A 14,194-nucleotide genomic window follows, 5' to 3' on the forward strand; every position below is an offset into this window, starting at 1 on the left:
CCCTTCGATTCAGATTTTTGTTTCATCAGTATGTTTCATTTCTATTATATTTTATTTTTTTATTTTTTTATTTTTTTTTATTTTGCTCTGATTCTCATTTCTTTTGTTCATCTCTTGTTGTGGATCAAACGAGGCTTCTTAATCATCGCTTTTCTGTTTTATTTTTGGTTTGGATTTCTGTCGACATTTTGATTTCTGTTTTATTTCCTATTAGCTTCGATTCTTATGGATGATCCTTCATCGATCCTTTGTTTCATTTTTTTTCTTTTTTTTTTCTTTTTTTTTTCTTTTCTTTTTCTTTTTCCTTTTTCTTTCAGCTGCATTCTTTATTGTTGCATGCTTTCATCGATTCAGTATATCTTTCTCTCATCCCCCTCTTTTTTTTTGGGGGGAATTTATGTATTTCTTTTCTGGTAGTTTTTGTTTAAATATAACCTGTCTATTCCTCGTTCCATCGTCATCCTGTATATCACATATTTCCTATTATTTTGACTACTGTTCTTCAACTCTATTTCATGTTGAATTCTCATTGATTGCTTTGGTTTTGATTAATGTTATCTGATAGTATTTGATTCATTTTACATTTTTCTCCTGTCATCTCTTATCTCTAACATGCATGGCATCGTCATTATCTCAACATCAAGGTTCACTTACTTACAATACAACACTATCTGCACTTAGTATTTACTATGTTACCATATGTGAATCCCTTGCATAAGTTTAACTCCACTATGAGAGGACTATCCTTTGAGGGCGTTGTGGGACTTACAGAATTAACACCACTAGAGGGGCCTATTGTGGGTTCATTGGGTATAAATAGATCCCCAACCAAGCAAGTGCAAATGGTTAACAATTGCAGGGGAGCTTGTCAATTAATTCCTCCATAGTATCCATGAGCGAATTGATCTCTAGGCTTAACGCCAGAATTACAGCAGCTGCGATGAAACAGTAAGAGACACAGTTGACGCATGAAGAATTGTGGCATTGCTATAGCTGAAGAAAAACAAAGTAAATGGTCCAGGTGGAAACAAGGTGGTATTATTGGTGTTGCTGTGTTGACTGGCGGAATCTTGCTAGCAATAACTGGGGGTCTAGCAGCTCCAGCAATTGCAGCTGGATTTGGTGCGTTGGCACCCACACTTAGTACCATTATCCCTGTTGTTGGTGCAGGTGGCTTTGCTGCTGCAGCTAGTGCTGTTGGACCAGTTGTGGGATCTGTTGCTGTTGTCATATCTTTTGGAGCTGCTGGAGGCTGGTCTTACTGGGACTAAAATGGCTAGAAGAATTAGAGATATTGATGAATTTGAATTCAAACACACTGGTGAAAATCACAACCAAAGTGCCACGTTGATAGTATTAAGCTCTCTAGTAGCTGCATTAGCATAGCCATCTACGCTACTAGCTGCAACAAATTTTATAGATGGCAAATGGTCTACTGCAGTGGACAGATCAGATAAGGCAGGGAAGCTTCTTGCTGAAATGTTGTTGAAAGGATTACATGGATACAGGCCTGTTACTCTTATTGGTTATTCTTTGAGAGCAAGGGTGACATTTAAATGTCTTGAGCATCTGGCCATATCTGCTAATAGTGCTGGCATTGTGAAAAGAGTTGTTCTCCTTGGAACACCAATTCCATTGAGAGATGAAAATTGGGAGGCTGCTCTTAAGATCATGTCCGGGAGGTTCGTGAATATGTATTCTACCAATGACTGGACTCTTGGTGTTGCTTCCCGCGCAAGCTTGCTTACAGATGGATTAGCAGGAATTCAGTCTGTCGAAGTACCTGGGATTGAAAATGTTGATATTACAACATTAATCGATGGCCATTTTTCTTATCTCCATGCTACCCAATAAATTGTTGAGTGGCTGAAATTGGATACATACTATCCTGATTATTAATTTTCTTTCTTTTCAGCTCTGGTGCAAAATCCCTAGAGTGCTGTAGATATCTCACCGATTATTCAGGGGTCAAACTGCAAATCAGTTTGTGGTGATCAGGTACGAGCCATTTATTCATCCTATCTACTGTTTGAATTTTTCATATATGTTGTGTGATATTTTCACTGATCACTGCATACCAATTGATCTCTAGTACATAGGACTAGTGCATTCACACATTAAACTGTAAAAGGGTTAAATATTGATCCATCCTCTGCAATTCCTCCATACACAACCCACACTGTCATACCCCACACTCACCTTCAGCTATAGCAGTGCTTGGCACTGCTGTAGCTTTTTATAGATTTACAGCAATGCCAAGGCACTGCTGCAATGCCTCCCTTTGCGCCTACAGCAGTGACAATGCCCTGTTGTGGTTTTTCCTTCAAAACTCTACAGTAATGGCCAAACATTACTGCAATCCCACACCACCCTGCAAAAACCTACACAGTACCTACCCACTCTCAGCACTTTACCTAATCACATGGTACCACTTTTTATTTCCAGCCCCCATACCACAATCACTATCCCTGCACTTCACTTATGCCTTCATTCATCTTTAATGCCAACCTTCAAATCTGCTGTGAGCTCCTCACAGTGGATCATAGTTTCTGTAGTTCACAACTGCCACCTATGTTAGCATTACCCTTGTACCAGCTGCTACAGCACCACCTCCTTCACCTTACAACTTACATATGCATATACTTGTCACTTTCCTCTGTTGCACCCCTGCACCTACCAGGCCACCCATACCTATTACTCTTCATTATAGCCATCCAAACAATTTGCAGCAACAAATTACCATCATCAATCACCTATTCTACATTCACATTATAGGTATATATACATACATATATATATATATATATATATATATATATATATATATATATATATATATATATATATATATATACGTATATATATACAAATACACTGAATGGCTACCCTTCCATGTCTTGGATCACCTACATTATTTTGAGGTATTAAGTGCAAGGTAAGTATATAAATATCTCATAATTCGTATCTTTGAAATCAACATGATATATGCAAATTTTCCTTTGTTTGTTTATACTAACTATGTGTTTCGCAGGGAATATGTGGAGGATATCATCGATAAGAGTTGTAAATTCAATTTTGATGTATTGTAATAGTTAGATCTTAATGAAAATTTACATTTTCTGCTTTAGATAGAATAAATGAGCATTATAAATATCATGAATCACTTGTTCTCATATTTTCTCCTTTGTTTTTCCAAAAATTCACGAATGGGAACACGAATGGCACGTGCACCATTTCGTAAGAGGTAATTAATCCTAAGTTGATGATTTACATCAATGGCCACAGTCAGGATGTAAACAAAACTTAGGATTTTTATCTTTTATAAAATAACACTGGATCCACACTGGATCCTCTTAAAAAATCATCATATTTTCAAATATTTTCTTCTTTTATTAGAGTTTAACTTAGAATTGGCTCAAAATATATACCAATGGCCATAGTCAGGGTATATTGAGAGTTAATTCCATTTTAAACTCTATAAAAGCACAAAAATATGTTTTATTCTTCACCTGAATTTAAATATAGATTATTATATAATACATTCAATGACCATAGTCAAGGATGTATTATATTTTCAATCTTATCTTAAATTCATTTAAAGAATGTATGCTTTTCAAAATCCCATTTCAAATTCTTTAAATTCATCCATCATTTAGGATAGAACTGCATCATATTTTCAAAATTCCTTTTTCAAAACTCCAAGTGGTGTAAATATCTTCTTCAATCGACCTTCAATTCTTGTAAATTCCAATTCATCTTTTCATTTTCAATTCTATTTCATTTTCAATCTCAAAGTTCAATTTAACTTTTGAGATTTCAAATTCATTTTATATTCAAGAAAAATTCCAATTCAAATCAGATTTCAAAGTTCAATTTGACTTTGAAATTCCAAATTCGTTTTATATTCGAAAATCAAAATTCAAAGTTCAAATTTAACTTTGAAATTCTTGATTCATTTTCTAAATTCCAAATTCAAAGCTCCAAATTCAGATCCAAATCCATTTTAGGATCCAGAACCCAATTCTACATTTGGATCTCAGACTTCAGATCCACTCCATTTTAGGATCCAGAACCCAAGTCCATCTTGGATTCCAGATCTCGGATCCCATTCTCTTTAGGATTCGGAATCCAATTCCATTTCCAATTCTAGATTTCAATTCCATTTTCAGATCTCATCTGAACTTCCTAAATCCCTTTCTATTTTTAAATACCATTTGACTTTCTCAGATCCATTCTAATATTCAAATTCAATATCACTTCAAAATGTCATCTTCTTCTCCTAAATCCATGATTAAATTCAAAGTCCATTTCTGACTTTGAAATTTTATTTCCTTTCATTTTAAAGTTTCAAATCATTCTTTCTCAAAGTCAAGATTTATTCTTCCAACTCTGATTTACTTCAAAGACTTGGAATTTCTCTGATCTATCTCAAGTTCTAAGTTAGATTCAATCATTTCTTCACTCTCTTACCAAGTTCATCTTAGAATACTTGGAAATTTTCAAAACGTCTTTCAAAAAGAGCATACATCCTTGCATTGCACAAGCATGATTCTTTGTGCATTTAGATCTTTAGGATAAATTCTTAGATGATATTTAGGCAAAGCAAAAGCCATAGATTCGATCCTTGGTTCAATTACCCCTGGTAAAGGCGTCAGGAACGGTCGAACCTCGTACCGACGAGCGAATCCCGTCTCTCCATTTTCCCGCAAATATTTTCAAAACGGAGGTGAGTTATTTTCTAAATATTTTCAAATTAAGGTCAAGTGAAATCCCGCAAAAGAGTTCCTCTTCTTCTCTTCCCTTCTTTTCTCTTCTCTCTTTCTTTTCTGTCTTTTATTTTCCTCCCCTCAAAAAGGAGGAAAATAGAGGTTAAAAAAGGAAAAGAGAAGGAAGAGAGAGAACACTACAAGAGAGGAAAAATTTTGCGATGATCACAGTGGGTCTCCGCCTATCTTCCCGCTTTGGTCGAGTTACCAACATTTGATACAGATCTTTAATAACCTTCGGAGGATGCCCTATCTGCTAATGATCTTTATGCATCCCCCTTCCGAAGCTTGAAACTCCTCCCGCCTTCCGAATCCGGGGCCTCCGAATGCCCCTAACCAGGCCTCCCTTTTCATCTGATGTTGGTCATTCGATCGATGCACGATCAATAGTGGAAGCACGATCCATGGTGGAGCACCCGCCACCGGGGAAAGGATACTCCAGAGTGGTTGTTCGATCGGCAGCATCCGCAGTGGAACCTCTTCTTCTCGTACCACCCAATCTAGTTTTCTTCCCGAACTACTTCATTAACTGGACTTCGACTAACAATTCTTTTCTTCCATCCCCGTCCGGCTAATGAACGTTGAAACAGATGAACTTCAAGCATCGCCTATCCAAAAGACTATCTCTCCCTCAATTAGAGGAGTCTATGTTGGATAGATAGTCCTACTTCTTATTTTTCTTCTTCCCCTGATTCGGCATCTGGTTTAGAGGAAAAGGAGGCATTAGGGGATGATTAGCAGAAGGTCTAACTAGAAAAGGAGTCACCTACTAGAGAGAGGGTCTGGGACAGGTTATTCAATATCTTGGGCGGAGCCCCTCGACCTGGAGAGGGGGAAAGACTCTTAAAAAACCCTCTTCCAATGATTCTTGCCCGTGCTAGTTCCATCTTCTATCCATCCCACCTCTACATGAATAGCTCGAACCCTCGGGTTGGGATCCCTCCATTCAGTCCCCTTACCCATGAGGAACAAAGAACGACAGTAGGGGAGGGAGTCAGTGAGTCGATGGAAAATCAAACGAGTAGGGCAGAGTCATTTGATTGCAATAAAGATCCGCCTTTCCATCCTTTCTCCTCTCATCCTTCCCCAGAATCAGAGATGTCCCGCCAGGGAAAGGCATCTGCGTAGAACCATACAGATAGCTTGCTATCATCTATATACGTGAATGAGGAACGATGGAACTTCTGCAATCTGGCTATCGAGACTTGCCCGAATCCATCGCAACTGCTGGTTTCTACTCCAGTCCTAGGAAAACGCAAAAGATCCCCCATCTCCAAAACCTCATTCGGTTCCACCGTCAGGGGAGGGATAACCACTCGAGTTGGAGAGGGCTGATGCTCTCGACCGCGGGTCGCCTCTGGAATTCGTTGGTTTGTTCGCCCGAGCGGTGAACCATTGATCAAAACAAGGCAAATTGTTCATTCAGTGGACCGACCGGACACGGATTGGAGTCATAACGATGAAACGGAGGTTCTGAAAGAAAGATTGATGCATCTATAGAACATAGGAGTTGGGAAAGGGAAGTGAATCGCTTGAAGAAAATCCATTCGACATTGGATGCGTCCGTACCAAAGGGGGGGACAGTAAACCATACATGGGCGAGTTAGCGGCCGATGTGCCTCCGGTCTAGGTAACCATTTCTAGCCGCCTTTCTCGTTAGCCGAGTCCGTAGCCAGTTGGATACATAGCTCATTTCTTCCCCCAACGAATTTCAATAACGCCCTAACGCTTCGCTTTGCGAGTGTTTTGAGGCCAAAATCATTCCTCGACCGAGAAAACCCTTCCTTCTATTGGAGTTCCAAGCCAGCCTATTCCTCCACTCACTGAACCAACCTTTCTTGCCGAGGCTGCGGGTGGTGGACTACTCGACATTTCAGATTACGTTTGAGATTCTTTTCTGCTTGTCTATCCATCCCTACCTCCATAAGTGATCCCACCATCCAGAAAGGCTAGACACCCGCCAATCGAATTCCTGTTCTTGACTCGCAACAAAGAAAATCTATGCATTGGTAGGGTATGGCTTCTTCTCGTTCCATCCGCTTTTAGCTTTTAAGTAGCTTTTAGTAGTAGATCGGAAAACGGCATAAAAAGTCGGGATTCCGTGAAGTTAGCGTTCCAAAAACCGTGCAATCAGTCAGCCAGTCGAGAATACCCTACTTATGGATAAGTGGTAAGAGAAGCGGTTTCGGATCAGTGAATGCCTCCTACCCATGGCAAAAGATGGGGTTGTTCAATAGCGGAAAAGAGTTGGAGGCATCAGATCTTCTTTCTCGCTAGCATCGAAAAGGAAGAAAAGGTGGAATCGTGCATCTAGAAGTGGTTCTCAGTCGTAGAACGGGATGCTATGTGTGTAGCAAGGCGAGTCGAAGAGAATAATATTGCATTGGGTCACTATTATAAAGGAAAGGCAAGACAGGCCCGTCCTTACTCGTCAACACCGGAGCGAGATTAACGACGGAGTTGGTCTTTTTTCAGCAAATGACATGTCAGAGTTGGATGTGGGGGGAACCAAATAAGAAGGGTTAATGATGATGATAGCTCCAACAATGAGCGGGACAACCAACCCGATGGTTCGTCCATAAGATCAGAGTAACAATGGACATACGCTCATAAAACCATCAAGTTACTGCGTTCCTCGGCAGACAAATAGCCATGTGCCAACCTTCTTTTTGACCAGAAGTACCGGTGAAGAGAATGGGCTACAACTTGGTCTCACTATGCCCGCACCTATCATCTCGCTCACCAACTTTTCAATCTCATTCTTTTGGCTATATGCGTAACGGTATGGTCTGACTGAGGTAGGCCCTTGGCGTGGCATAATGGTGATGTGGTGGTCCTGAGATCGCTTGCGAGGAAGCCCCTTGGGCTCACCAAAAACGTCCTCAAACTGCCTAAGCAAAACCGCCATATCTGGGTGCACAACCGGTTCTACCAATTTTTCCAAACCGCATAGACTAAACATGTAAGCCAACCCCATTGCCCGGAAAATCCTCACAACACCAGCCGGGTCCACCTCATTTACCTCCTTAGGAGGCTGAGCATGCAAGCATATGGACTGATTGATCTCGGTGCCTAAAATGAACTAAATCGGGCGCGGGTGTATATCCGGTGATGGGCTGAAAGCCAGCTTCTCATCATAACTCGTGATCTGATGTCAGAATCGCCACAGGGTACCGAGGCCTAGGGAATTACTCATAAATGCAAGGAAGCATGAACCATGGTTAGGTCGAAGGTGGGTGGGCAGTTGTAAACACCCCAAATTTTTCAAAGTGTTGTAAATATTTCCCTTTTTGCCCCTGACCCCATTTTCTGAGCAATCAAGTCAGTTTTAGATTTTAATTCCAGTCATTTCTCAGATTTTATCGAAATTTAGCTCATGTTTATACATCTGACTCAGTTTTGGATTCAGATCCGGGTAAAAGATCCGAATCTGAACCTCGTCCAATTTTCAAATTGTAATTACAAAAATACCAAAAATAGTTTTTGAGTAGCTCGGACAGTCCATCTGGCATCCGTTTGGATTCATTGCTCTATATTTCTCAATTCAAGTTTAAAAACTCGAAAATCTTCTCAAATTTTGAATCCAAACTCATTTTTTTTTTAAGAAATCCAAACTTTTAGAAAACCCCTATTTTTGTAAATTCTTACCAAAAAAATACAAAAAATAGCTTCATCCCTCATATTTTCTTAGGTTTTAGGGTTTTTGAAATAAAAAAAAATCAGAAAATACCGAGAAAAGAACAAAAAAATGAAGAAAATTACAAGAAAATGGTTTTCTAAAAACCCGTTTTTAGAAAACACTCTTTAAGAGGCCCCTTTTTGGAAAATCTTACCCTCAGTGTTTTAAAAAAAGTCGAATTAAGGGTTTCAGAGTCGGTCCATCGCCCTCTATTCTTCACGAAGCTTCCTCAAGAACCCTCATCACATGCCCCCATGGCTCTCCTCCAAACCCTCCATCGCCAACGGCCTCGCATCACCTCCTTTCGTTCATCTTCAACAAATTCTCCCTCAGGATCCTTCCCTTGCCTATAAAAACAGGCATCTCCTGCAATGAAGGGGAGGAGTTTTTTTTTTCTTTTTCCATCGTCATCGTCTTCAAGCCCTTTCTGTTGTTCCTCTTCTGGTGATCCTCCTGCTTCTGCAACAAAAGCTCTCTGGTAAGGCCAATACTCTCCTTCTTCCTCACTCCTTCTTAGTTAATTCCCCTTTAAGCTTTCTTGTTTTTCTCTTTTGATGCACGAATGAGTGGTGTTGGGTTGCTTGTAGCAATATCGACCCCTCCCGGTGCTACAACGAAGGAATTATATGTTCCAACACTTCTTCCCTCTTTTCTTTTGCTAATTGTTTCCGCACCTTTATGATTTCCGGTACCTGTTTGTGTTTTGGTTTCTTTTGTTAATTACATATCGTGAATGATCTTCTTATTTGTATTTCTCATAGTTTGTTTATTTTTTTTTTCTTTTTCTTTCTCTGTCGTCTTCATCTTTTCGGGTTCCTTTCACCCCATTGTAGCATCTCTATTAGCAGTAAATTGCTCATAGCAATATCACTCTACCTGTGTGTAATGGCAGAGGAATCCCAGTGCTTGTTTCTCTTTTAGCAATTCACTTCTGAATTCTTCTTAATTTTCATATTTCTGTATGGTTTGATATAGTTCACCTTCTTTTTAGTCATTGGCATGGCTCTGGTGCTGTTTTAATTTTCATTCCTCTTCCCTTTTGTTGATCAGAATATTCAAAGGTGAGTTCATTACCTTTGTAGCGACCTGGTGTCCTGCAAAGAGGATAGACTTGGTTCAAACAAAGGACCTATTACGCCTTGACATCCCATGCCTACTCTTCCTTGTGAATTCAATTTCTTGATTCCTATATGAGATTTGACCTACAGTAGATTTCCTATGCATGTTTCTTTTCCATTTCTTTTGTTGCCTTATGCTGCTATAGTTTCGATTCTTGTCTCCAATCCATTCCAAAGTTCGACCATGGTTTCTTGTTTCTCTAAATAACATTGATGTTAGTTCTTATTCTAGCTGCTTTGGTTCCCATTTGCGAATAAATGATCGTTTGACGGCTGTTTGAATGAGTTCCAGAAGTCAAGAGTGCCATTGTTTAACCAACCTTTAAACGATCATATGATCGTTGGCAATGGAAGTGGTACCTGGACATTAGTCGAATAATCTCGGGTATTAATTATCCGATTTCAATCAGATGGTTACACGAATGTCTGAATTGGCTACCTAATTTCTGGTAAGTTTTTTTTTTTTCCTCTCTCTGTCTGCAGATAAGTGCAAATTTTTGTCATATTTAGTTTTCAAAATAGCTTGGATTCTCTTGTTTTGATTACCTGTAAAGAATAATTCCATCTTGCTTCTTTATCAGAATCTGTTCCTTGATGGTTCTTGATAATCAGATCCTCATAATCTAAAAAAAAAAACTAGATTACTAAGGATCAGTGTTGTAGAAATCAATGGCCGTTTTAGCATTGACCAACTGTCTGCCGATCTCTGGCCCCAATAATCACAAATTTTTAACTGAACTCTGATAAGTTTAATTGAGTTTATTGGCAGATTTAGCCAAACCTACTGAGGTCAGTATATATAGTTGCCTGATATATTGAATCTTGCTACAAATGTCGACTGGTAAATGTCAATTGATTGAAAATCCAACAAGCAATGGCTGGATGGTTTGATTCATTATTGTGTGGACCATCGGAATTACATGGGATTACTAAATGCTATCGCCTGTTTCAGCTGTTGTTGAGCACTTTTAAAAGTCGATCATCTGGATCGATGAACTGACCTCCGACAACCTTTCAAAGTTTGGTGCGTGGCCACCCTCCGGAAGGATACGCTTTACAACCACTGCCAAGTATCACTTGTACGAAACACCGCAGCAGCTGCCCACTGGACCTTCCCTCCAAGTTTGGTATGTAACTCTCACTGAGTTCTGTTATGCTCTTCCACTGAGTTTTTCAGCTACTATGATTTGTTCCTTGTCGTAGGGGATAATATTTGAATATCAATAGATATCCTTTCTTCTTTTTTTTGGGAAGGGGTGGAGTTTATGGCTATAAATGGTGAGTCTTGGATTTTTGTTCATCCGTGAGAGCTGTGTAAAAGTCCATCATATCCTTGTCTAAGATCAGGTTGTAATATTGAAATTCTGTTAGCAGCATGTTAATCTGGATGTGATTAGCAATATGCCATCGACCACTCACAGAAACAATTGTCTCCTGGAATTATTTGTACTGCCATTGAAGGGAGCCCATCTAGTTGTCAAGCTATGATCTTAAAAATTTTATGGTGGCGCAAGGCTAATTGCCAAAAAAATATATATAAATTTGTTGTAGCATTTGATTGCTAATATCTGTAACTCTCTTTCCTTTTTTTTAATTCTACGAGTTGTTGTAAGTCATTTAGTTGCCTAGGGCTGCTATGATTTCTGCATTCTTGCAGTAACTCAACGAGTTGCTGTGGCCTTTGTATTTACATAGAGAGGCTTCCATACTTTCACATCAACTCAATGAGTTGTTGTAGCTTCCTCTAAATTGTATAGCAGCCCAACAAACTGTGACGACTTCTGAATTCTTATATCAATTCAAGTAACCGTTGTGGCATCTATCTGCCACTAACATTCCCTGCGTTAAATTTGCTAATATCTATGTCTGAGTGCCAATGGTATGAAGCTTATTCACAACATTATGCCTGCTGAAGGCTATCACTTGAAATCCACATGCACATTATTTTCATACAGTTAGGTAACACATAGTTAGGAATTTGATATTCAGATATTATCCATTTGTAGGTGTATTTATTCAAGCCTATGGCAATGTGGTCAAATGATCTGAATCATCTTACAATTCATGTGATTTATGCCACACTGCACCTATACCCTGCTACATGTCACCTATGCATTAGCATTTCTCCTACTTCCTGCCTATCTATTTCCAACACACCTCACCCATTACATCTATTAATTCCTCCTTTGTATCTATCACACCGCATATTCACCCAGTACCCTTGCATCCCCCATTGCCTGTTTGTCACACCTACACTCCTATCATCACTGTTATACTCACCCAGCATCATCTTAGCCACCTGGTGCCATCGGCTATTTTGTTACAGCATCTTCCCCATCCACTTTTGCACACCTTTCATCAACCTAACAGCCTCGTGCATACCTCTTCCACACATGGATTTTCGTTTACCTTTGGCATTGTTCATATATGTATGTATATATATATATATATACATATATATATGCATATGTATGTATATACATGTATATATATATGTATACACATATATATACATATACATGTACATATGTACATTTTCTCATAAATATAGAATATGTCATATGCCTCTTTTAACATGATGTAGCATCTTAAGCTAGAATTAATCCCTTCCAATTCATTTTGTCTTGGCTTGGTGCTAATTCTTCCTTTTTGCAGGAATCTCTGGAAAATGTTGATTTCCCTCTTAGATTAGGATTTTATCATGTCAATTCTCATTGTAATAAGCTAGCTATTAATGAGAATTTACATTTCCTGTTTTAGATAGAATGAATGAGCATTATAAATGCCATAAATTGCTTGTTTTCATGCTTTTTACCTTTATTTTGCAAAATCTCACAATGGTGAAACACGAATGGCACGTGCACCATTTCGTAAGAGGTAATTAATCCTAAGTTGATGATTTACATCAATGGCCATAGTCAGGATGTAAACAAAACTTGGGATTTTTATCTGTTATAAAATAACATTGGATCCACACTGGACCCTTTACAAAATTCATCATATATAAATATTTTCCTCTTTTATCAGAGTTTAATTTAAAATTAATTCAATATATATACCAATGGCCATAGTCAGGGTATATTGAGAGTTAATTTCATTTTAAACTCGATAAAAGCACCAAAATGTATTTTATTCTTCATTTGAGTTTACATATGATTATTATATAATACATTCAATGACCATAGTCAAGAGTGTATTATATCATTAATCTTATTTATATTCATTTAAAGAATGAAATATGATTTTCAAATCCAATTTCAAAATTATTTAAATTCATTGATCATTTAGGATAGAATTGCATCATATTTTCAAAATTCCCTTTTCAAAATTCCAAGTGATTCTTTTTCTTCATTTCTTAGATCAAATCTTATTTAAAAATTCAAATTCAATTCTATCTCATTTCAAAATTCAAAAATTCAATTTCAAAATCCAATTTGACTTTGAAATTTCAAAATCATTTTGTATTCAAATTCTAATTTCTAAATTAAAATCCAAACTTCAAAGTTCAGTTTAACTTTGAAGTCATCTTCTGTTTCAAAATCAAGTTTATTTTTCTCATCTTCAAAACCAAAGTTTGAGATTGATTCTGAGTCTCAAAACTTGACCCTTCTTAAATTTTAAAATTCAATCTGGGTTTTCAAAACCCAAATCCATCTTCAAAAGTCCCATTTGGACTTTCAGAATCCAAATACAGAGTTAGTTCCTAATCCCAACTTGGATCCAGATTATCAAGTACAATCTCCACTTTTGGATCTTGGATTTCAGATCCAAAACCCATCTTAGGATCCAGTTTCACCTTGGATCTCTGTCTTCAGATCCAAAATCCATTTTAGGATCCAGAGTTCAATTCCATCTTGGATCTTCAAATCCAAAATCCATTTTTAAGATCCAGAATCCAACTTCACCTTGGATCTTACACTTCAGATCCGAAATCCATTTTAGGATCCAGAATCTGATTCTATCTTGGACCTCAGATTTCAGATCCAAATTAGATCCAGAATCCACCTCCAATCTTGGATCTCAGACTTCAGATCCAAATTTAATTTAGGTTCCAGATCCCGGATCCAATCCAATCTTGGATTCTAAATCCAGAATCCAATTCCATTTAAAACTCAGAATTCAACTTCATCATTGGATCTCCAATTTCATATTCAATTTCCATTTAGGATTCTAAATCCAGAATTCAATTTCATCTTGGATTTCAACTCTATTTAAGATCCAGACTTTGGATTCAAATTCCATCTTGATTTCCGGATTTCAAATCAAATTCTATTCCCAATTCCAATTTTTCAAATCCAATTTTATTTCTCAATTCTATTTGGATTTCTCAAAACTCATTCTAACTTCAAAGCTAGAATTCAATTCCATTTCAAACATTCATCCAGGTTCAGAATTCTAATTCAAAGTCCATTTATGACTTTGAAATTTCCTTTCTTCTCTTTTTATTTCAACTTTAAAAACATTCCTTTCAAAGTCATGATTTATTTTTCCAAACTCTGATTATTCCAAAACTTGGAGCTTTAAAATCTTAAGTTTTGAGTTAGAAGCCATTTCTTCATTCTATTATCAGATTCATCTCAGAAACACTTGGAGATTTCCAAAAATCATTTTTCGAAAAGAGCATACATCCT

General features: G+C 37.8%; 1 pseudogene; it reads left to right on the top strand.

Moving 5' to 3' along the window:
- The first annotated feature begins 1,272 nt into the window (after positions 1–1,272).
- LOC149849050 (transmembrane and coiled-coil domain-containing protein STS1 pseudogene) lies at positions 1,273–1,899 on the top strand (annotated as a pseudogene).
- The last annotated feature ends 12,295 nt before the right edge of the window (positions 1,900–14,194 follow it).

Source organism: Nuphar pumila, chromosome 1 (genome assembly GCF_984573655.1).
Source record: "Nuphar pumila chromosome 1, dmNupPumi1.hap1.1, whole genome shotgun sequence".
NCBI lineage: Eukaryota > Viridiplantae > Streptophyta > Magnoliopsida > Nymphaeales > Nymphaeaceae > Nuphar > Nuphar pumila.